This window comes from Dendrobates tinctorius, unplaced genomic scaffold (assembly GCF_039654945.1).
Source record: "Dendrobates tinctorius isolate UK_male_01 unplaced genomic scaffold, ASM3965494v1 ptg000014l, whole genome shotgun sequence".
Classification (NCBI taxonomy): Eukaryota; Metazoa; Chordata; class Amphibia; order Anura; family Dendrobatidae; genus Dendrobates; species Dendrobates tinctorius.
The window spans coordinates 26,403,211-26,426,500 of NW_027361682.1; the positions used below are offsets into that span (position 1 = coordinate 26,403,211).

The window sequence follows — 23,290 nt, forward strand, 5'->3', positions numbered from 1 at the left end:
AAGGATACCGTTGCCCCACTTACGGACATGATGACACCTGACGGGTACCACAGTGTGAATGATAGTGACAGAGCTCCACAAGGTGAAGGCAGGTTGACGCTGGTAGGCAAACCAGAATGTGTGACCGTTGATGGTGGGGAAGCTCCAGGAGTGGGGTCCAACATCATTAGAAAGGGGGACTGCTGTGTACTGGATGACCGATTAGGTGGTGGTGACTCCCGTTCAGACGGTGACGACAGTGACAAGGAGTGCAGTAAGACTGACTCAGGTCTAAGTGGCAAGACTTCCTACCGTCACAGGAGGGGTAAAAGCCGGAAAGGGGCTGAACAAACACCATCCTCGGAGAAGTTAGAGCAAGAGGAGAAGATCTCCAATTTGGCCGCTATCACCCGACGACTAGAGGGTCAAGTTAACAAACTGACCCAGGAAATGGACACTTGGGAAGAGCGAGTTGACAAATTTCGCCAGGTAGAGGCGCATCTACGAAACTTGGCGCAAGGGCGCGAAGAGATATGTCAGCAGCTGGCGAAGGAATGTTTAAAGGTGGCGAGTATGGAAGTTGCCAACTTCGCGCAGTTGGAGCGGCTGCGCCACCTAGAGTCCGAGCTCTTGGCAGTCAAGGCCCTGAGACAAACAGCTGAGCATAGAATTGAGGAGCTCGAGAAAGAAGTCTTGGAGCTCAGAGGTCACCTGTCAACGTGGCAAAGCGTGAACACCACCCTAAGGGAAGATGTGGAAGGACTCAGAGGAGCAGTAAGGTCTTCTGCAGGAGAAAAAATTGGTGGGCGAAGACTTACAGCGGCCGTGCCAGTGATAACAAGACGGAACTGCCAGTGCCCATCTTGGCAAGGGGTCTCGAAGAGGTAAAATCTCATGAAGATTTTGAGCTAAAAGCTGAACAAGATAGTTCCCCGGTCGGGACAACTGTTTTGAAGGAAGTGTCCATGGTAAACCCGGAGCCATCTGTCCATCCAGGAGGAGAGCGAGCCCACGACCTTCAAGTGCGTGATTGATGTACCCGAAGATGTGCAAGAAGCCTGTACTAGTGAAGGGGTGCATGAGGCTTTTAAAAAGGCGGTCAAAGCATGTAGGGTGCAATGGGCACCTGAGACTCAGCAGTTGGTAGTACTGTCAACCAGGGAAGACACAGTAAAGCGGGTGGCTGTCCTGACGGATATGCATCTACAATGTCTCCACGCTAAACAGATGATCAGGCGGAGTAATTTGAAAGCTGCACGACGTCTAGAGCTTGCGAGGGAAGCTAAGAATCAGCTAGAATTGGGGGAAGATGTAGTTCCGGGAACCCAAATATCTGGTGGAGAGAGTCATTGGAAGGCTCGGCAAAGTGATGCAAGACCTTGTGGATATCTCCGGTGTGGCGAGGGTGAGGATCCCTCCTGATGGTGAAGTCCAGGTATCTGGTGAAGACGGCATGATTCCCATCATTGTGGTTGGCTCCATGGAAAGCCTTAGGAACTTCCGGATGCTCCTGGAATACCGAGCAACATACCTGAAGGAGAGAGAGCAGTTGAAACTGGACCGACTACAGATTAATAAAGAGATGCGGAACATCAGATGGTGGCAGCCTTCATCCCGGGGTATAAGGACCAGAAGGTACCCTCCAAATAATGAGATGGCGGGTAGCCAAAGGTAGCCAAAGACTTTCTGCAAGTGGCAGTTCTACTAATACTATGAGACTGAGAGACCAGGCAGTGGGCTCGACTCTAAGTAAGACTTACGACTGCACCAACGGATGAGTCGGTCGTGGAGAGAAAAGTCGGGGGACGGAGCCAACAGGGAAAGTGTGGAGACTAAAAAGGGTCTGGTGACACAGACGGACTTTGACTGGAAGGCCAAAGCCCAAGGCCAATATACTGACCACTGGGGGCGGGGGAGGCCTAACATAAATAGGATGCCGTTTGATGCCCAAAACAGACTGAGAAGGTCCTCTCGACTTTTAGGGCAAGGTGACAGTGGGTACCCGGTCTCGAAGCACCTAGTATGTGACAAGTGTTCAACCCCACAAGTTTGAACAGGGGGGGGTATGTGATGCAGTGACCGCTGTGACAGCTAGAGGGCGCTGTCTGGGTCATGCACACAGGCATCTCCATTATTGTGATGGAGAAAGGATGAATGGCAGGATGGTAAATGACTTATGCATCCCAGGGTGGGTGGCCCTGGGATGGAAGCTGACATATGTGGTAATCAGCAGAGATAATGCTGAGTGTTTGTTACTATGTAACAAGGGAAGGCTTTCAGGTGGCTTGGTGAGATGGGCAGGACCAGTCACCTACAAACCCAACCAGGGGCATGTGTCTGAATGCCCAAAATATATGTGTATGTGTATGGTTGGGTGTCTGAAAAGGACCTGCAATGAGGTCATAGCCATGTGATCACCTATGGGTGTGGCTACGGACCATATAATGCGCCTGAGGTAGGTCACATGGGGAGAGAGTGTGTACCTGAATGGTTCAGGGTAGAAGGTCCTGGAAGGTCTAGGTGTTGAAAGGTGTGCTGCCTTCCTGAATAGCACCTGCTGCGACCTTGGACCTGTGAGGCCGGTGTGTTGGGAGTCCCTGGGAGTAGGGACGGATCCTTGAATCGCACCCGGTGAAGCGTGAATGTTGGATGGTCTCAGGAGGGGACGGACGTCCTGAATAGCACCCGCTGAGGCTCTGGACCTGGTGAGGCCGGTGTGTTGGGAGACTCAAGGAGTAGGGTCGGATCCCTGAACAGCACTCGGACCGGCCACATGTGTGAGCAGAGTCTGTGACGGTTTGCGTTTGGGGAAGCCACTGCCCGGCTGTGGTTCTGGAATTGTGGTAAGAGGTATTTTCAGCGAAGGATGGGGTTCTCAGGACCTGGATCATCACCGATCTGCTCATAATTAAAGGCTAGTGATGAGCGAGTATACTCGTTGCTCGGGTTTTCCCGAGCATGCTCGGGTGTCCTCCGAGTATTTTGGCGTGCTTGGAGATTTAGTTTTCGTCGCCTCAGCTGCATGATTTGCGGCTGCTGGACAGCCTGAATACATGTGGGAATTCCCTAACAAACAGGCATTCCTCACATGTATTCAAGCTGTCTACAAGTCGCATATCATGCAGCTGAGAAGACGAAAACTAAACCTTCTCAGCGTGACAAAATACTCGGAGGACACCCGAGCATGCTCGGGAAAACCTGAGCAATGAGTATACTCGCTCATCACTATTAAAGGTCCTAAAATATATTTTAAAAATGAAAGTTTACTTACTCTTAAAAAAAAAAACTATCCAGGTTCAGAGCCAACTTTTTCCATTCACCTTGCATGATCAGCAGCTATTACTGGGGAGCTTCTATATAATAACTACACTTGATACATCTCTTGGCTCTTGCTTATGGACTAATGTCCTAATAGGGCACATGAGAAAATTGTATAAAACTTTCCCTATAAAATAATGTAATATCTAGAGGTTCAGTTCTTGAGTGCCGTAGTCTTGGCTTCATGATGTTTGGTTGCGGCTTGTCACCATGATTGACCTATTTTCTCATGTCTGGTCCCACCTATATCCTACAAACCCCTCTGATTGCACAGGCGATGAATACGGCAATAGCGTTGAGTACTACTAGATCCATTCTTCACATTTCTAGATGTACAACCGGCCTTTACCTCACGTTGTTGGAGCTTTTCGGTATGAAACTTGCCTTTCTGGTTCTTCTACCCTTACTTTTTGTGATGGATCTGTCACTGAACCAAGCATTTTTTCCTTCTGACCTTGCTACTGTGCCCACTGACCCTCCATCATCTCTGTATTGTGCCTTGATTGAGGAGACATGTCACTTGACATCACCTTACAGGATCCAACCCAACCTGTAGTGGATCCTATTGTCCCCACACATATCCCTACTTGACTACTCGCCTAACCAGTCTGTAATTCTTATGAAAAATAAAATGCAAAGAGAGGCGCAATGAGTGTACCTGTGTTAAAATTAAATTCCCTAACTGAATCGACAGGGTGCTCACCTTATTCCACCTGAGGAAGACGGCTGTGACCGTAGAAACGCGTTGTGGGTATTGGAGGAAGAATAAAAGCTGAGTTTTATACCCTTTTTTCTAGTTTCTGCCTCTCCTTTAGCGCTCCTATAGACCGCTTTTTTTGTTGCTTCACAGTCTGTAATTTTTGACGTACTGATGCATCGGCTTTAAATCCCGGAACTATCGATGGCAACACCATGTAATCCATACTCACATGAAGGTTAGAACAGTGTGACCTCCTGCTCAGCAAGCAAGGTGGCCATGTAGACCATCCTATATATCATATATAATCATTAAAGGGGTTGTCAAGTCACATGATCCTCAGGACAGGTCATCAATATCAGACAGGTGATATTTTAGGTTTTCCATTAACCCCTAAGTGAAACATTTTTTTTAAATAATTTTATCTAGCATAGAAGTTATGAAGTGTTTAGAACAGCACAGTGTAGTGGCCGTTCTCAGGTATTGCAACTCAGCTACCATTAACTCCAACAAGATTACTAAATGTTCTACACAGTGGTGCTGTTCTGGCTCCAGTGTGAGACGGAAATCGTTGATCAGAGGGGGGTGCCAGGTTTCGGACCAATCTAATATTGAGGACCTGTCATTAATATTCAAGTCCAATCACACTTGCTCCGTACAAGAATGTGCCAATAAAAGGGGTCTTCAAGCAACATTTTCAGGGTAGTGCTCAAAAACCATGCCGACATGTAAAAGGGTTAACTGGTGCTAGCTTTTACCAAAAATTTGTGCGTTCATCATCCCCACACGTGGATGAGATCTGTGGCCTAAACACATGTGAAACATACTTCATATATACCACCAATAATCTGCCAAAAAAATCGATGCATAATTTCAGGCACTGATCTGCCACAGATGTGGTGGGGTTGAGCAGCAGATCTACCATTCAGAGGGTCCAATCCTTGACTTTTCTGTGTGTAATCCGCAGAAATGACATGATTGTTTTTTCAGCAGCACAAGCAACAAATTTCCATAGCAAATTTCCGCAGCACACAAATGGAGGGATGGAAACCACATTTACATGCATAGGGCTTGGATTGTCGCCAGCGAGTATCAGCGCAGAATTCGACCCGAAATCTACATCAAATCCAACATACGTGTGAACGAGGATTTAGTATCGCACGGGGGGATTTACTATTTCTGAGCCCACCACCCCCGTATTCTCTGCAGCAAGTCTGAGGCTCACGGGATACCATTAACTCTTCGTTGACCATGCCTGGCTCCATAAGAATGGAGATGCTACGTGTCTGCTCCCGTTTTGGTTGTTTTCCGTGCACTCAATGTGATACTCGGAGGCCTGAGCGAGATGAACATTTGACCACGAGATAAAAGAGGGCAAAACTTCCATAAACGGAAACAACAACCCAGCACCGAGCGATCTGAGGAGCAGAACAGCCTGTATGTTTCCAGTAATGTCCTCTGAAAAAATCCACTTACAATAGGGGAAAGTTTTTTTCTCCCCCACTCAACTCGTCTAGCAAATGTCAAGCCTACCAAACACTCTTTTTCTTTAGGACAAGGTTTCAAAGGTATCCATTTCATAAGTGGTACTTACATCTGTCAGAGCGGCTCCGTCCGACGCGGCTTAATGACCTGACATTACGTGGCGTCCATGCGGAGGGAGACGAGGAAACAATGACGGCTGAAATGGAAAGGGATAAACATCAGTTTAATAAGTTCTTCTCCTCCTGATCACCTGACTGCGGTATCGGTAAAGATAACTCTCCTTTTAAAGGGATTGTTCACGGGGCGCTATAATGCAGAGTAAAGAGGAGCTTTTTTCCATCACTGCTGTTTCTGCTTTGTGTCCATGTTAGGCTTTTAATGTCCATGTTAGATTTTTAATGTCTGCAAGCGTCACAGACCATATACCGGGCAATCACTTTCCACAACAGTATACGGTGCCAACCCACTAAGGATAGTGACAGGCTGCAGCCATCAAAACCCGACCAAACCGCTGCAGGCAACAAAAAAAGACCAGCGAGGAGGATTGGGATGCAGCATGGATTAAATAGGTTAATATAACTTATTTTTAATTAGAGGTTTTCCGAAATTATAATAATAATAATAATAATAAAAAAACAACTCCTTACTCACCTTCACTGGGTCCAGCAATGTGTCACTGCTGCTGTTCCAGATATCTGGTATTGTTTGCAGAACTGACATCACTTGGCGCTGCAGCCAATCAGTAAACTAAGGGGATCGTGCCGTCTACTCGGTCACAGGCACTCAACTCGTTTATTGGTTGGAGTGCTGTCAATGTGACGTCAGCGCTTCACACAATAACAGGCATCGGGAGCAGCAGCAGAGGTTCAGTGTTGGACCCGAGGAGGGTGAGTACAGTACATTTTTGTTTGTTTGTTTTGTTTTTTGTTTTTACAAAGTGTATATCTGAAACTGGAAGAGCCCTTTAATAAATAGTTTACACCACATTTTAATATGATTTGCTGCCACGTATGACCACCAGCAGTGGACACGTGCTGGACGTTCTGCGAGGGAGTCAAAGGAACAGTAGTGGTAGCCAATAAAAGTATGTAACGGCGATATCTGGACACAGGAGTGGGTTTTTTTTTTACCTTTCCAATTAAAAAAAATCTCATCTTTAATTGTAGAATTACCCCTTTTAAAGCAACAGACACAAGACTAGAAGGCATCAGGACCTGCCCAATTCCTCATCTGTGTATAAGAAGCTAGCATCAAATTGGAGGTCACATCTAATATTGTACAAACTGTTTCCTCAGGTCCACGACCGCAATCAGGCTATATAAATATAATAATGTGTAAGTACTCGCGCTATGATTCAGACATAACAAAACATTACTGATCAATTTTTCAAAAAGACCTGTTATGGTGTTTTGAGGAGTATTCTGATTCTAGATGAGAAGTAGTGTACCTTCCAATAAGAATCCATTTAGACGGGCTAAAAATTAGAAAACAGATATTTAAGAACTAGGCATATATGCACTCAGATGGATAAAAATCCAATTAGTGGATGATAAAAAGATTTTGTTTGTTGCAAATCATGCAGTGAGAGTAATAGCACCAAAAAATACGTACAAAAAGGGGGGCAATCAAATGACACAATAAAAGTATCGGTTTATTCCATAAACCATCGGTAATACACTGGTTAATCGTGCTATAACTAAGAGATGTGCACATAGACTAATAGCAGGCAAAGGGTCAGAAGGTGTCTGATGTTGTGTGGATATATTAACGCCGCTACATAAAGTGCTAGGAGTGCTTAGAAGGTGTTGAACTACAGGCAGGTAAAGTCCAGTACCTGCGCAATGAGAAATACAACTTAACTCCAACCAGTGGATAGTTGTTATTACTTAGCTCATAATCCGTATAGTAGTCTCTCCGGGTAGGTAATAGGTCCTGGAGCGTTATCCCGGCCGGTGACAAGCTGACTGGGTGGGCTGCCGGAGCGCGCGGTAGCCGCGGTGAATGCTGGCAGGTCCTGTGTGCCGCAAGGACCAGCGTGACATATTCGGGTCACGTGATCAGCAGAGTCACGTGGTGCCCAGCAGGAAGATACGGTGTGCACGGGGAGCCAGTAATCCGTGGGTAGCCGGGGAAGGGGGGAAAGTGCGCTTGGAGCGAAAAGCGAGAGCCCCTCGGGACTCGCCTCACCGGGTAAGTGAAAAAACGGTGAGGCGCACTTATTTTTGATTTTATTATGTCTGAATCATAGTGCAAGTACTTACACATTATTATATTTCTGCTGACAATTACCTCACAGTGGTAAAGGGGTTTTGGTACTTGCAGCTGATCCAGCTTATATATACTAGCACTGCTAATCTACTCCAGTCTATATAAATATTTGTATGCTATAGTCGTCACATCTTATCTGTTATTGGAGACTTTCTACCTTTATACTCAGTCTTGATTGTTCATGGTATAAAAGGAGCAGAACGCGTCACCTCTACAGGGGAGATGATGGACATGACCCCTTGTGGCGTCACAAACATCTGCCAGGAGTTAATGGCATACCTTGTGAAGGATCGTAATATCACTTTTTGGTGCAATTCCTAAATGACCCAATTTACCACAAAGTGACTGATGCCGGCCACTAGATAATTCAGTCCGACCCCATCATGTAGGAAGACAACGCAATGGGTATGTCCGCTTTGGGCAACACACTTTTTTTTCTTTTTTAAAGGGTCTTACAAGTAGACCATAGTGTGTTCGGCAACTTGGACGAGACCGTCAAGATTTAATGCACCTGTAGGTTATTTGCTGCAAATTTCCCACGGTGCACGTCCATGTTCCCACATGCAAAAATGCTGCTTATTTTCTGCACCAAAATAGCAGTCTGCTCTGGGGTTTTTATGCATTTTTCCAGTTTTGTTTAAGAATTTTTGGTTCAGATTTGGAGTGGCGGTTTTTGGTGCAGAATCACTGGGATTCTGTGCTTTGAAAATAGAATTGTGTTTTTTACATGTGTTTTTTCAGCCTGGCCATAGAAACCGATAGGGGAAAAAACAGCACTAAAAAATGCACCGATTAACAGCGTCTAAACACACAGTGGGCAGGAGTTTTTATGAAGCATCCACTTTGCTTGAATTGTTACCCAAATGCTTTTAACCTGTATATATAAGGTAAATTGGAAGAAAATAGTGTTTCAATGATGTCCAGCCACCTTACTGAAAGGGTGGCTACTGGGAGAAACTAAGCCTTATTCTGCCTGGGTGCTGCTGGCTACAGTCACCGCTCATCACCAATACACTCTATACTATGATTGGCTGATTATGGAGAGGTACAGGCCAATGCTCCATGGAAGAAAAGAATACAAATTAGCTCTCTAATTAGCATATGTTTCTCACATGGAGCATTGCCTGATGGATTAAATACTCAGCTCGTCCCTTGGAGTAGAACCATCCTTCCCTTCCCTCTCATTACAAAATATGTTCCAGAACGCGGTCCTTTCCAGACCGATGGTCTTGTGAGACACGGAAACACGCAGACAAGCAATTTTTTTTCTCTTCTTTTTGTCTTTGGATGCATAATTGGAGTCGAGTTATCCACGATGATCTCTAACATTCCTGAGGGAACTGGGAATTTGGGAACCCAAAGTTGTGGTCCTGCCCGGCACAAATAACGGTGCTTATTGAGACCATTGGTGAAGTAGGACGGTCTAAACTGGCCACACAACCCTTACGACTAACACAGTTCTGTCTGAGTAGAACAACGGAACAACATTACTAGGTGGCCCAGGAAAGCACCAGAACCATGACCATCAATGTAAAGCGCAAACGAATCAGATGATTTATTAAAAATTGGGTGGGAGGGTGCCTGTTAATAGGAAAATAGTCGGAGGCCACACGGTTATCCACTGATCTCTAAAATGTGGTATATGACAGTCAGCTGCTGGTACGTGCCATTAGTGTTGGAAGGAAAACTTCTTAAAGAGAATCTGTCAGTAGGAAGAGTCCTCCTAAGCAATCTGTCAGGAAATACAGATTAAAGGAAGCTGAATAATATGATACCTTGATATCTGCAATCCGGTGTTTTATTTTAGAGAAATCTTAGCTTTTCTTAATATGTAAATGAGCTGTTAAGATCTATAGGCTGGACATAGATCTCCCTGAGAACCTGCCTCCATAGATTTTATATGACAGGGGGTGTTACCAGTGTGAGACATGAAGATCAGGAGAGCAGACTGTCAGTCATTGCATGTCTCACACTTGTAACCCCACGTCATTTAAAATAGGCTCTGTATAAGGAAAAATACCTTCTTTCCTTATACAGCGCCCCGCTTGATCATGCCTGATATTGCAGTATACAAGTAAATGGGAATGAGCTGAAACACGGATTTTTGTGATAAACTGACCGTAAAATCCTTTTCTCTGAGATGCTCATTGGGGGACACAGATACTGTGGGTGTATGCTACTGCCGCCTGGAGGCTGACACTAAGTGAAAAAAAGAGGTTAGCTCCTCCTCCGCCGTATACATCCTCGCCCCAATTGCGGGCGGAAATCAGTTTAGTGCAAAAGCAGTAGGAGAACAGCAAAATCAGCCTTAATACAGGTAACAACGTGTCCAGAAAAAAAACACTCTAATATCAAACGAAAATGCATATTAATTAAACCAAACAAGAGCCAACTGGCTAACAGGGTGGGTGCTGTGTCCCCCAATGAGCGTCTCGGAGAAAAGGATTTTACGTTGAGTTTATCACAAAAATCCATGTTTCTCCTTCGCCTCATTGGGGGACACAGGTACTGTGGGATGTCCTAAAGCAGTCCCTGGGTGGGAGTTAACTCACCGATCCAAGCTACATGCACCTCCTGTCTAAAGGTGCATCACCGCTGCTTGGAGAATCCTTCTACCCAGGCTCGCATCCGCTGAGGCCTGAGTATGGATATTATAATGTTTGGCAAATGTGTGCAGGCTGGACCAGGTTGCTGCCTTGCAAACCTGTTCCGTCGAAGCCTGGTGCCGAGGCGCTCACTGCCCGAGTAGAGTGTGCTCTGATTCCTGCTGGAATCGGCGCACCTCTGATGCGGTAGGACTCCTGAATAGTCAAACGAATCCATCTGGCTATGGTCGATTTTGAGGCAGCAAGTCCCTTCCTGCGCCCCTTGGGGAGTACGAACAGCATGTCTGTCTGACGAAAGGGTGCCGTCCGCGACACGTACCTCCGGAGGGGTCTTACCAGGTCTAACGTGTGAAGAGCTTTTTCCATACGGTGCACCGGTGCTGGACAAAAAGAGGGCAAGACAATATCCTCATTAATGTGAAATGAGAAATCGGCCTTCGGCAGAAAGCGAGGGGCTGGTCTGAGCACCACCTTATCCTTATGGAAAGTGAGAAACGGGGCTCGGCAGGATAGGGCCGCCAGCTCCGAGACCCGCCTGATAGAAGTTATGGCCACGAGGAACACCACTTTCCAGGAAAGGTACAACAAAGAGACATCTTGTAGCGGTTCGAATGGGGCTTCCTGCAAAACACTTAGGACCAGGTTAAGGTACCAGGCATCCAGGGGCGCTCTATAGGGAGGTACCAAATGGGAGACTCCCTGGTTGAAAGTCTTCACCTGCAAATTGGTAGCAATTCTGCACTGGAACAGGACGGATAAAGCCGATATTTGTCTCCTGAGGGAGCTTGGGGCTAACCCCGAGTCTAGGCCAGACTGGAGAAAGGTCAAAATGTTGGGGATAGAGAATCTCAGTGGAGAACCGAGGCCTCGAGACCAAGAAAAGAAAACCTTCCAGGTGTGATGGTAAATACGTGCTGAGGCAGGCTTTCATGGCGCTAACCATTGTAGCGACCACCTCGCGCCCAGACCCCGCCTGGGTTAGAATCCAAGATTCAACGGCCATGCCATCAAACACAGGGCCCCTGAGCTCGGGTGGAAGATCGGGCCCCGGGACAGTAGATCCAGGCGCTCTGGCAGTCGCCAAGGAACATCGGCGAGCAGCTGCATTAGATCTGTGTACCACGCTCGACGGGGCCAGTCTGGGGCCAGCAAAATCACCGGAACCCATTCTGTTTTGAACTTTTTGATGACTCTCGGAAGTAGTGGCAGCGGGGGAAATAGATATGGGAGGCGAAACTGGTTCCATGGCAGAACCAACGCATCCACAGCAATTGCCTGCGGGTTCCTGGACCGAGCGACATATGTGGGCACCTTGGCGTTCACCCTAGAAGCCATTAGGTCCACATCCGGTGTCCCCCACCGTAGGCAAATCTGCTGGAAGACCTCGGGGTGTAGTGACCACTTCCCGGACGCAAGACCGTGTCGGCTGAGGAAGTCTGCCTCCCAGTTCTCCACGCCCGGGATATGGACTGCTGATATCACCGAGTGGTTCCTCTCAGCCCAATGAAGAACGTGCCCTACCTCGTGCATGGTTGCTCTGCTGCGGGTGCCCCCTTGATGATTTATGTAAGAAACCGCCGTGGCGTTGTCCGATTGAATCCGGACGGGGCGGCCTGCTAGAAGGTGATGAAACTGTTGCAGAGCCAGCCGGACTGCTCGTATCTCCAACAAGTTGATCGGGAGGCATGCCTCCTGCGGGGACCAACGTCCTTGGGTCGAGTGGTGGCGAAAAACCGCTTCCCAGCCGAGGAGGCTGGCGTCGGTTGTCACCACCAACCAATGGTCTGGGGGGAAGGTTTTCCCCTGAAGCAGAGAGGAACTTGTTATCCACCACCCGCGCGACTGCCTGACTTGAGAGGACAACCTGCACCAGCGATCAAGCGTGGAAGGGCTTTTGTCCCAGGCTGACAAGAGGACGTGCTGCAGGGGGCGAAGATGGAAGTGGGCGAACAGTATCGCTTCCATTGCTGCCACCATTTTCCCTAGAATCCTCATCCCGAACCGGATGGTATGAGGAACTGGTTGGCGAAGTGTCCGGACTCCCTGCCGGAGAGCTAGAGCCTTGTCTCGAGGGAGAATTACCAACCCTCGGCAAGTGTCGAAGATCATCCCTAAAACGGAAATTCTCTGAGCTGGCACAAGGACTGACTTCTTTACATTGACCAACCACCCTAAGCGGGCAAGAGTATCTAGCGTGATGCTGACATTTTCCTCGCATGCCCGCATTGAAGGGCCCTTGACCAAGAGGTCGTCCAAGTAAGGCAAGACGACTATGCCCCTAGAGTGCAGGATGGCCATGACGACTGCCATGACCTTTGTGAACACTCTGGGGGCCGTGGCTAGCCTGAAGGGTAGCGCTGCAAACTGAAAATGTAGACCGTTGATGGCGAAGCATAGAAACCTTTGATGTGGAGGGAAAATGTGGATATGTAGATAGGCGTCTTGGATATCAATAGAGGCCAAGTATTCTCCCTGCCCCATGGCTGATGTGACTGAACGGAGAGACTCCATCCGGAAATGTCTGACCCTGATGAATTTGTTGAGGAGCTTCAGATCCAAAACAGGTCTGACAGTCCCGTACTTTTTGGGAACCGCGAATAGGTTGGAATAGAAGCTATGAGCTCTTTCGTGTTCCCGCATGGGAATGACTCGGTTGCGCTGGAGCGATTTGATGGCTCCTAGCAAAGCCCTTGCCCGGATATCCACCCTGGGAAGACAGGAAAGAAAAAACCGTCTTGGGGGGTATCTGACAAATTCTATCTTGTAACCTGAGGACACCAGCTCTTTTACCCATGTGTCGTGTGCGACGTTGAGCCTACCTTGCTGGTGTCGCCTGGCAAATGCCTCAAGTGATTTGGCTGACGATCTTTGGGACCTGGATCCCCTCAACCTGGGCTGGTGAGTACGCATTCTCCCCAACGGGTTGGCTCTATATGAGACCTGCCGCTCTCTATCCTGGTTGGGGCAAGCTGAAGCGGCGGAATTGGCCGCAGTGGTCCACCCGGGGTTGCGAAAGGCCCAAAAACATGCCTGAAAATGGTGACGAAAAGGCGGTTTGATTTTTTTTTGAGGAAGAAAACCGCTCTTCCCTCCTGTGGAGTCAGAGATGAGCTTATCTAACTTCTCTCCGAATAGGCGGCCGCACTGATAAGGTAGAGAAGTCAAGGACTTCTTGGAGGTGGAATCGGCCCGCCATGTCCTTAACCATAGAGCTCTCCTAATGGAAATTGCGTTAGCGGTAGCAAGTGCCGCGCAATTGGCCGCATCCAAAGATGCATTGATTAAGTAGTCCCCAGCCATAGCGACCCGACTCGCGATCTCTGATACCTCTGCAGGTAGGTCCCTATCCTGCAAGGCCTTGTTTAATGATTCTGACCAAGAAATCATGGCCTTGGCCACCCATGTTGCCGCAAAAGAGGGAGAGAGTGCTGACCCTGATGCCTCAAATACTGAGCGAGCCAAGCTCTCTATGAGACGATCCGTGGGATCCTTAATAGAAGAACCACTATGTATGGATAACAGGGTTTTAGAGGCTAAGCGTGACACAGGTGGATCCAGCGTTGGGGATTCCGTCCATTTTTTACGGAGGTCCGGAGCAAATAGATACCTCGCTTCGAGCGCCTTCTGACCCGAGAAGCGTCTGTCCGGCCATTCCATGTCTCTGCACTATGTCCTCAAACTCTGGGTGAGTGCAAAATACTTTATGCGACCACTTAACCCCCTTATGGCCTGAAGCCGAGGTAGAATCATCCTCAATCCCCAAGGTCTGGTTGACGGCTTCGATGAGGCTGTCCACTGTTTCACGAGACCCCGGAGTATCCAGGTCAAGGGGTTCATCTGAATCGAAATCTGGGGTCTGCTCGCTATTGTCCACTGGTGACGGGGAGCGAGAAGGGGAACTCACGGATGCCAAGGCACCGGATGGACTGGGCGACACCGTGTGGGTTCGTTTCCCCCAGGTCTGCCTGGAGTGAGAGCGGCCCCTGCAGGCCGGAGGCTCTTGTGAGGTGAAGGACCCCTCTAAGACAGGCAAGCCACTGTCCCTGCCCCTATCTGGGGCACGAAGGGACTCGATTGCCCTCGTAAGCGACACCATGGACTGTGACAGTGATGGGGCCTACTCCGGGGGACTTGGCACACTGGTCCCGGTTCGCAGGGGAGGGCTCCTGGGCGCGTTCGGAATCGCAGGCTTCACATAATCGCTTGCTCTGTGCTCGCGGAAAAGCGACCCGACAAGAGATGCATGCAGCGTATAGAAACGTGTGTGTCTTCGCTTTTTCGGACATGCTGTATCTGCCAGGCATCCGCACTGCAGACCGCTGGGGGAAGGGGAGGGAGCACCTCGTTTTTTCTGTAGCGTGGTCTCTCGGGCAGCACTTGCCCCAGTCCTGTGCCCCCACGTGTCCTGGACGTGCCGGGCGTTGCTCCAGCTACAAGGAAGCATGCGCCGCAGCTGCGGGGCGGGCCATCGGCACAAGTATAGCTCCGGGGGCGGTACCTATGGCTTGCGGCCTAGCGCTGGTCCGAAGGCGGGGGCTCAATTTCTTCGCCGCCCGCCCAGGCACTAGGGGCGGGCCGCTGGAAATGACGTGCGGCAAGGAGGCAGGACTTCCGCCCGCAGGCTCGATTTACTGCATGCCTGCAACAGGGGGGAGACCCACCTCCCACGGCATCCCAGGCCGAGGCTGGACGTGCGGACCCGCCACCGCGGGTGACGGGGGGACTCTCTTCAGCTGCTGCACCAACCTCCGCTGAGCAGGCTAAGGGCTCCAGCCCTGTGGATGTCGCCGCAGGAGCTCTCCCAGGCCATCCTCCTCAGTGATGATTCTCAGCTTCCCAGCTCAGGCAGATGGGAGGGGGGCCACATATAGGACGGTGCAGGCACCCTAGCTCCGTCTTTCCCTCCAGGGGTGAGGAGAGGGACCGTCCGCCGCCTTGCAGCACCGCAGTCTAGCATTGGTGGAGCAGTGGGGGCTGCACGGACTGTGTTTGTGCCTCTGTACAGCCAATGGTTTCAATGCCTAGGGGTGGTCAGGGCTAAGTCTGGCACTGTGTCCCACGTCGCGGGAGAGGATACGTGGAGGCGACACTCGCACGTGCTCGCCCGATGTTAGTTTGGGGAGATCGGTCCCTTTCAATAGGGTCCGTCGCCCCTGTCTCATCTTCATGGAAAAAAAGAGTCTGGAGAAAAAACAGATGTGTGCCTCCAACGGACACTAAGCAAAAACTGATTTCCGCCCGCAATCAGGGCGAGGGTGTATACGGCAGAGGAGGAGCTAACCTCTTTTTTTCACTTAGTGTCAGCCTCCAGGCGGCAGTAACATACACCCACAGTACCTGTGTCCTCCAATTAGGCGAAGGAGAAATACTAAACACGGCCCTTAAACTAAGCTGTGCTATTTCATGGAGGAGTCTTCATTCCTAATCCCAAATATCTTTTTATGTACCACATGCTGCCTTCAGGATTTTATAGGGTGCCATGTTGTATGTGATATTATCCTTGCTCCCCACATGTTGGGGCATTAGTTTTAGCACCCCTGAACTGATAAGAACATTTATTCTGTGTTTTCATCTTGTAATTGATCGGTCTTTTGTAGATACAATAACCCTATGCAAAGTGTGCCTATACAGGATGTCACAGATCCTTTAATTCTTTTCCTGGACAGAATGGAAGTGGATTTCGCTCAGAAGTCCCGTTCTGGATGGGCGCGACTTATTTATTCTCCATATCTGCCTAACCTATTCTGTGATATGCTGTCTGGCACCGCTCTTGTCGGATCTGTTTGGTCAGTGGTATTGCCTGGAATTTGGAAATATTTTTCAGGCTAAATAAACACCTTTATCCAATGTCTTAATCGGCAACTGATTTTTTTTAATGAAAGGAAAGTCACTTCTTAAGAAACTTATGTTGGGAAAGCTGAAAGGGCCTGGGCTCAACTACAAATGCTTAAAGGGGTGACCAGCAAAGAAAAGCCATTTTCATATATAAATCCTATGTTAATAGAGTGGTTACATAAGGGTGTCTCTTGCTCTGGAGGACCTTTCCTGTCCTATCCATTGATGTGAATGGACATGGTGTAATACTTAATTTCTCCAGTGGTGATGCTACAGGGATACTGAGCAAATTCTGCCAAGTGTTCCAACAGATCACAGCTGATCACTGGCGGTCCTAACAGGGAGACACTATATGACCTATGAAATGTGCGAATATCTCCACGATTGTGTGCTACACTAGCTCATATAAACCAATCCTGGATGGGAAAAGTACTATTGGTACCACTATTGGATGTTTCAGAAACCAAAGACCCATTTAGGATAAGGCCACACGGCATGGCTCACGATTATGAAACTAAAACATGCAGCAAATGACCGGCCTTGAGTTGGTGGAGTTTCAGCCATGAAGCTACCGTGTGGTCACACTCTTCCATGAGCAGATAATCGTCTGAATGATGAATTTATGAAAATTCTCGTTCCCTATATTGGCCCAGAGTACCATACCACTGATGAACCAACAAATAAGCAAAACATTAGATCATATGGTGATTGAATCAATTATGTGGTCCTAAAATCATCTCTATCGGTAGCAGCTCTCCCCATGTAAACATTGGCTGTGCTGCCGAAATTATGCAAACTGTATGGACTCCCTATGGTTAATACTATCGTTCTTACAGTTTGCAACGACCGACGTAAAGCGGCTTTAAATGATGGCAGATCACCATGCTGCAGAAACCCAGTTTTAGCTCTTGAACTTAGTCAAGGTAGGTGGTGGATGAAACATTTAATTACCCCCCACCAATTGCTAGTAATCCTTTTTGTAAGGTGGACACCACACGACACCATAGACATATGGATGGCATTTCAGGAATGCACTTTGGAAGGTTAGTCCTGCTCACTTCCACATCGGGTGGGTATGGGGCTGGTTAAGTTACCTCTACAGATACCTGCTGGGACACATCCATGATGCCTGCCGATTGCTCCAACGTCCGGGCTGGTATCCATGGATGTGACATCACCTGTCTGCTCACATTTCGATGAGGAAGTGAGAGGAGCAGGACTAACCGCTAACTGCTATAGCCACCCAAAAGGATCCTGAGTATAGAAGGATAGTGATAACTCCAAGAGATTCACTTTTCCAGTAAATACTAAGTAATGAAGCAAATAGAAAACATGGACACTTATGAGACTTACTGAGCTCCCAGTGTTATACAGAGGCATCTAAAATTGATGCATGGTCCATCACTTGCTGCACTACGTGGGCATTCTCTCTGGAAGGACTTCCATTGGCATGGACCATGTCTTTGAACCCTTTGAAATGTGAAGGAGTCTGGGCAGCAGTTACCGATAGTAGAGCCTATCCCGAAAAATGTCCCGTTAATTAATGTGGTTGTTGAGGGCAGAAGGAATTAATACCTCGGAGTCTGGCTCTCATTAGCAGCTCCTCTGATTTACTATTTAACAAATTCCTATTTAATGAACTACCCACTTTCACAATGTGAGACTGCGGCTCTGTGAGCGAAAAACAAGAATCCCCTCTAAGGAGCTGGGAGAATATTGTGTGACTTATTGTGGTTTAATTATTCACAAGGACTGAAAATCACACCATGGGGCCATGTAACCAATCACAGAGACCCCAATGTGTGCAGACTGTAAACATGATGGCAACCAATAAGGTACAGTATATATAAATCTAGAAATATAGACCAACCATTAAAGACTGTATACATATATATAGGCCGAACACATAAAGACCATATAGTCCGAAATTGGCTCAGAAATAGCATATATCGTAAGTCTCGGTGCCCATAGCCTCATCTGATGAACTGCTGGTGTTCACCAAGACTTTTTTCCAGCATGGCTGTTAAGACTAGTGTATGAGATGCTAGTCTTTATTAATTAGAGGCACATGCTAAAGATTCTGGACTCCATACCACCCACCCTTATAAACTCTTAACCTGTTTTACCAAATAAAAAGTTATGCACTTACTAAAGGTCTGCTCAGATGCCAATAAGGTCAGGGCACCCCAGCTGCAGAAGAGTAGACATAGTGGTAGAGAGACTGTGCCAAAGTTGGGGTGCAGTGAAGAAATGCAAATTGTGATATCTCATAAGCAAGCTGTACTATGTTATGGTAGTCATGGTCCATCCATCTCACTGCCCACCCATTCTTGGCTGCAGAAATATTACAGTTTTAGGCCGGGGTCATACTTGCGAGTGCGAGTCTCTCTCCTCAATATCCGACACTGCCGCTGGCACTGAGGACAGGAGTGTGCAGCTGCATGTCTTTCTATGCCGCTGAACTCTCTGGTCCGAACTGCTGCCGGGTATTGAGGTAAGAGACTCGCGCAAGTTTATCGCATTGCACTCACAAGTGTGACCCCAGCCTTAATGTTAGATGCGAGGCTCAAAAGTTGCCCAGTATGTCGATGTAGGTTATGGCCACTGGTGGCTTCCAGATCGAAGGTCTCAATATATTTAACAAGTGACCAAAACTCTGTTGTTGATATATTTTATCTAAAGGGTTAATGGGCAGATATTCTCGCCCTTCTAGATTTGCTTCTTGGAAACCTTAGAGCATGTGGGTCTAAAAATGCATTATTTTTAGGTTGTAGAAAAATCTATCAGTTCTTTGACATACAGAATGCACCTGCCATCACTCAAACTTGACAGTGCAAATATATTGTTCTATCACTGTGCCGAACATTACAGTCGTCCAAGAAAGAGTGGGGATTGCCATTAATAATCATGATCGATGCTCCGACTGACAGAAGACGATGTAGTGCACGCAGCAAATTTCAGGTTTGGTGGAAACTGCCCTCTAAATTTCAGTGCCTGAGTCACAATTATAAAGCAAACAGCCCACGGGTATAAGAAGCAGACATGGGAAAGGAGCGCAGCTTATTTGCTTAAAGATACATTAACACCAAAAATATAAACTGTAAACGTGTTGGAACGGATGTGTTCACATAACTGGATAAAGGAGTGGCAGTGCCTCCGGTAATGCTGCGGCTACGCTGGTGATAAAGCCAGGGGTCAAGAGCAGGGCTCTCTGATAGGGTCAATAGTAAAGAAGGACTCCAATGGCAAAAAAAGGTCAGAAGGACCTCTTAACTGGTGCCTAACCCATGCTATAATCCCTTGTCAAGTCCTAACTCCTTGGAGGACAAATTTGGGACATAACCCTTCCTTCTCTCCGTAGAGTAGTCAGAACGAAGCCTCTTCCTTTTCATGGACCCTGTGATCTACACCGGATGTGTTGGTGGTGTATACGTCAGATTGAAATCTGGGCACACAGGATCAAGATCTGCTGTAATCTGCCATTGTATGCTCAGATATTTCCTGTGTACGTCCATGTCATGACAACTTATGGGGATGAAAATTTGGAAGGTTCTTGAGTACAGTGAGCAAAGCACACCACCAAATTTTTATTTTCCATATCTATACTCCCTATTTATTTTAGTCCATGTTTCCATTATTAACCAAAAGAGAAAGAAAAATGGAGCTACAAAATCTCTCATAAATATATCAACTTTATTAAATATCATCAGAACGGATTTTGTTAACAAAAACGCACCCTGATGAAGCTGAATGAAACGCACGTTGGGGTACAGTTGGCATCCTATTCTCTTCTATGTGATGCACAGTATATGTTAACCACTAGGGAATATACTGCAATAGATATGTGGGAATATTAACTGTAAACTCTATAGCTTTGGGAGGCTTGTTGTTAGCCTTCCTTTGAGCTACTGTGTTTTCTAACAAAATCCATTATGATAATTTATATTTAACAGAATCTGTATATTTGTGAGATATTTTGTAGCATCATTATTCTTTTTGTTTATGGTAGGAACACAGACTAAAATAAAAAGGGGGTGCGGTTATGGAAAATAAAAATTTGGTGATGCGATTTGCTCACTGCATTCAAGAACCTTCCAAACTTTCATCCCCATAAGTTGTCATGACATGGACATACACAGCAAATATCTAAGCATACAATGGCAGATTACAGCAGATCATCACATAACCCAAAAAAAAGCATTTAAAGACACAAGATCAATCTTACAAAGAAAATATCTTATTACGCAAATTACAGCAGGTCATCATCCTGTGTCCTGAGACCTCAAGCAGAAATATACACCACCACTACCAAAGTGGACCATGAAAAGGAGGAGGCTCCGTTCTGATTACTCTACAGAGAGAATTAAAGGTTATCTTGTTATATATAGGTGCATCTCTCTTATTCAGCCTGATACTTTTGGCTATTGGTTATAGGAATATTGGTTGGTCCTGATCCCGCCATACTAGTTACCCACCCAAAGGATGTGCATTTGGATGCCAGGCTGGTGTTCTCTAACATCAGACGTAGACCTAGCATCCAAATGCACATTCATTGGGTGGGTAACTAGTATGGTGGGAACATGATTAGGAGCAAACAATATAACCTTCAGGAAAAGCTATTTTCTGGGTGGTTTTGGTCAACTACCGGGAGATTTGGCAACTCTTCCAAGAGTCCAGGGAGATCACCCTTTTTTTTTCCTACTGGACATTTTATGAGTTATGATACTAAGGATGAAAAGTAATTTACATAAAAGTTAGCAAACATCCAGATTGTTCCACCTCAGTCCTCCATGACCTTGTATATGGTGGTCTGAGCCATGTTCCAGACTATGAATGTAGAGCGGTAAAGAACTTATTACAATGTATGGTCTAGATCATATGATTCTGCCAGGATGGTAGACAATGTTAATAAATAGAGTGGTTTGGTTAAATGTCTGCCATAAAGTTGGAGCCCGGTATCACTCAGTCATGAAGTCGGAGCACGATATGGCTTTGTTGTGAGACAGAAAGTGTTAAATGTGTTTTAAAAAAAAAAAAGAGAGAAAGCTGGAGGAGGAAGTGATATTAATGAAGCGTTGAATGACAAACAGAGTCCTGGTCTCCCTGTCTCTCCTGTAACCTCAGGTGACAGGTCTGGAATGCTCCTGTGTCATGCTTTTCCACATGTTAACTCATTCAAGGCTAAAGCTAGTTTCACACTAGTGTTTTTTTGCACTGCGTTTGGAGCGCACATGAAACGCATGTTAAAAGCGCATGCAAACGCTTGTAAACGCTGCGTCTTTTTGTAGCATTATTGTGTGCATACCTACAAAAAAATCGCAGCGTTTTTATGCGTTTGTAAGCGTTTTTCATGCGCTTGCATTTTTTATGCGCAATAAACTGGAAAAAAAATCCTTGAAAAATTCTTGCAACACACTCCACCAATGGGACACCAGTGGGCGTGTCTATGGAAATTCTTTATATAGCCCCTGTTTACAGCTGAATTCTTGACATTTGCTTGCATTTGACTTGAGAAACATGGATCTGCGCTGGAAGAGCTTTGACTTTGACCTGGACATGAGGACGGCTTAGGCTTATACCGTTTCTTGCCATGAACAAAGGGAGAGAGAGAGGCAGCGAAGACGGCAGCGGCGGCGTTTGTGGATACATCCCATTATTGAACTCCGGGAGAGCCGTGGAGCGTACCACACCCTCTACAGCGAGCTCCAGGCAAACCCGGAGAAATTTACGGATTATACCCGGATGACCAAAGAAACCTTTCACTATTTGCTTGGTCGGGTAAAAGAAGTCATCCGGAGACAGGACACGCATCTCCGGCATGCGATTACTCCTGAGGAATGGCTGCTGGTCACATTAAGGTACGTAGTTTTGCTAAACCAATGCCTGCTGATTTTTCTTGGTTGGGACATGTACTCTTCCATATCTGGCATAATTACAGTTCTGCCATGTCGTTAACTAAAGGCTGCCATAATTTTTTGATGCCATGTATTGAACCAAAGCCTGCAGATTTTTTTTTTTTTTTTTTAATTTAACGTGTGTCAAAAAATTACGTATACACAAATATTAGTTTTTTTTGTTTTCTTTGTGTCACAGATTCCTGGCTACTGGAGAGACCCTCTCGTCACTGCACTTCCAATACCGGATTGGAATCTCCACGTTGTCTGGAATTGTAGCGGACACCTGCCGGGCTTTGTGGAACGTTCTTTGTCCCGAATTCATGCCCCTGCCAACCGCAGAAAAGTGGTTGGAAATTGCCGAAACATTCTGGACTGTCTGCAATTTCCCTAACTGTTGGGAGCGGTGGATGGGAAACATATCCGGATTATCAAGCCCAAAAGAACAGGCTCCGAGTACTACAACTACTGTACTCATGGCCATTGCGGATGCAGAATGTCAGTTTATTGCAGTAGACATTGGAGCATTTGGCCGTGGGAATGACTCCCAGGCTTTTAAGAACTCAGACATGGGCAGGAGGTTGTATGGCAACAACTTCAATTTCCCCATGCCACGGCCTCTTCCCAACACTGAAGGTCCGCCACAGCCATTTGTAATGGTTGGTGATGAAGCATTCCAGATGTGCCAAAACCTGCTCAAACCCTACTCCAGCCGGGACTTGGACCTCAACAAAAGAATTTTTAATTACAGGCTCACCAGGGCCAGGAGAGCAGTAGAGTGTGCATTTGGTATACTTGTATCTAGATGGCGCATTCTTGGCACAGCTATTAATCTGAAACTGGAAACAGTGGATGAGGTGGTCAAGGCCTGTGTTGATCTACATAATTTTGTAATTTCTCGAGAGCACCCGAACTTAGATCTTGATGATGTTGCTTCAAACCCATTGCCTGAATTCACTCAGCACCCTCTCAGGTCATCCGTTGAAGTTGGCCAAATGAGGGACCAATTTGCGGCCTACTTCAACTCAGATGTAGGACAGGTGGAATGGCAAGAGCAAATGGTGCAAAAAAAATTTCTTGGTGGTATGTTAATAATAAAAATAAAATGTTTGATACATGTTGTTGGTATGTTAATAAAAAAAACCTTTTTGATATCTCTTGTTGGTATGTTAATAAAAAAAAAGCCTTTTTGAAACCTGTACTGAGTG

At 46.9% G+C, this 23,290-nt stretch overlaps 1 long non-coding RNA gene across 1 annotated transcript in view; it reads right to left on the reverse strand.

Annotated features, from left to right (window-relative positions):
* LOC141072877 (uncharacterized) overlaps positions 1-23,290 on the reverse strand; it is a 224,284-nt gene that overhangs the window by 40,661 nt on the left and 160,333 nt on the right. The window contains exon 2 of the long non-coding RNA XR_012226890.1: positions 5,589-5,675. This is a non-coding gene — a long non-coding RNA (uncharacterized lncRNA). The remainder of the gene's footprint in view (positions 1-5,588; positions 5,676-23,290) is intronic.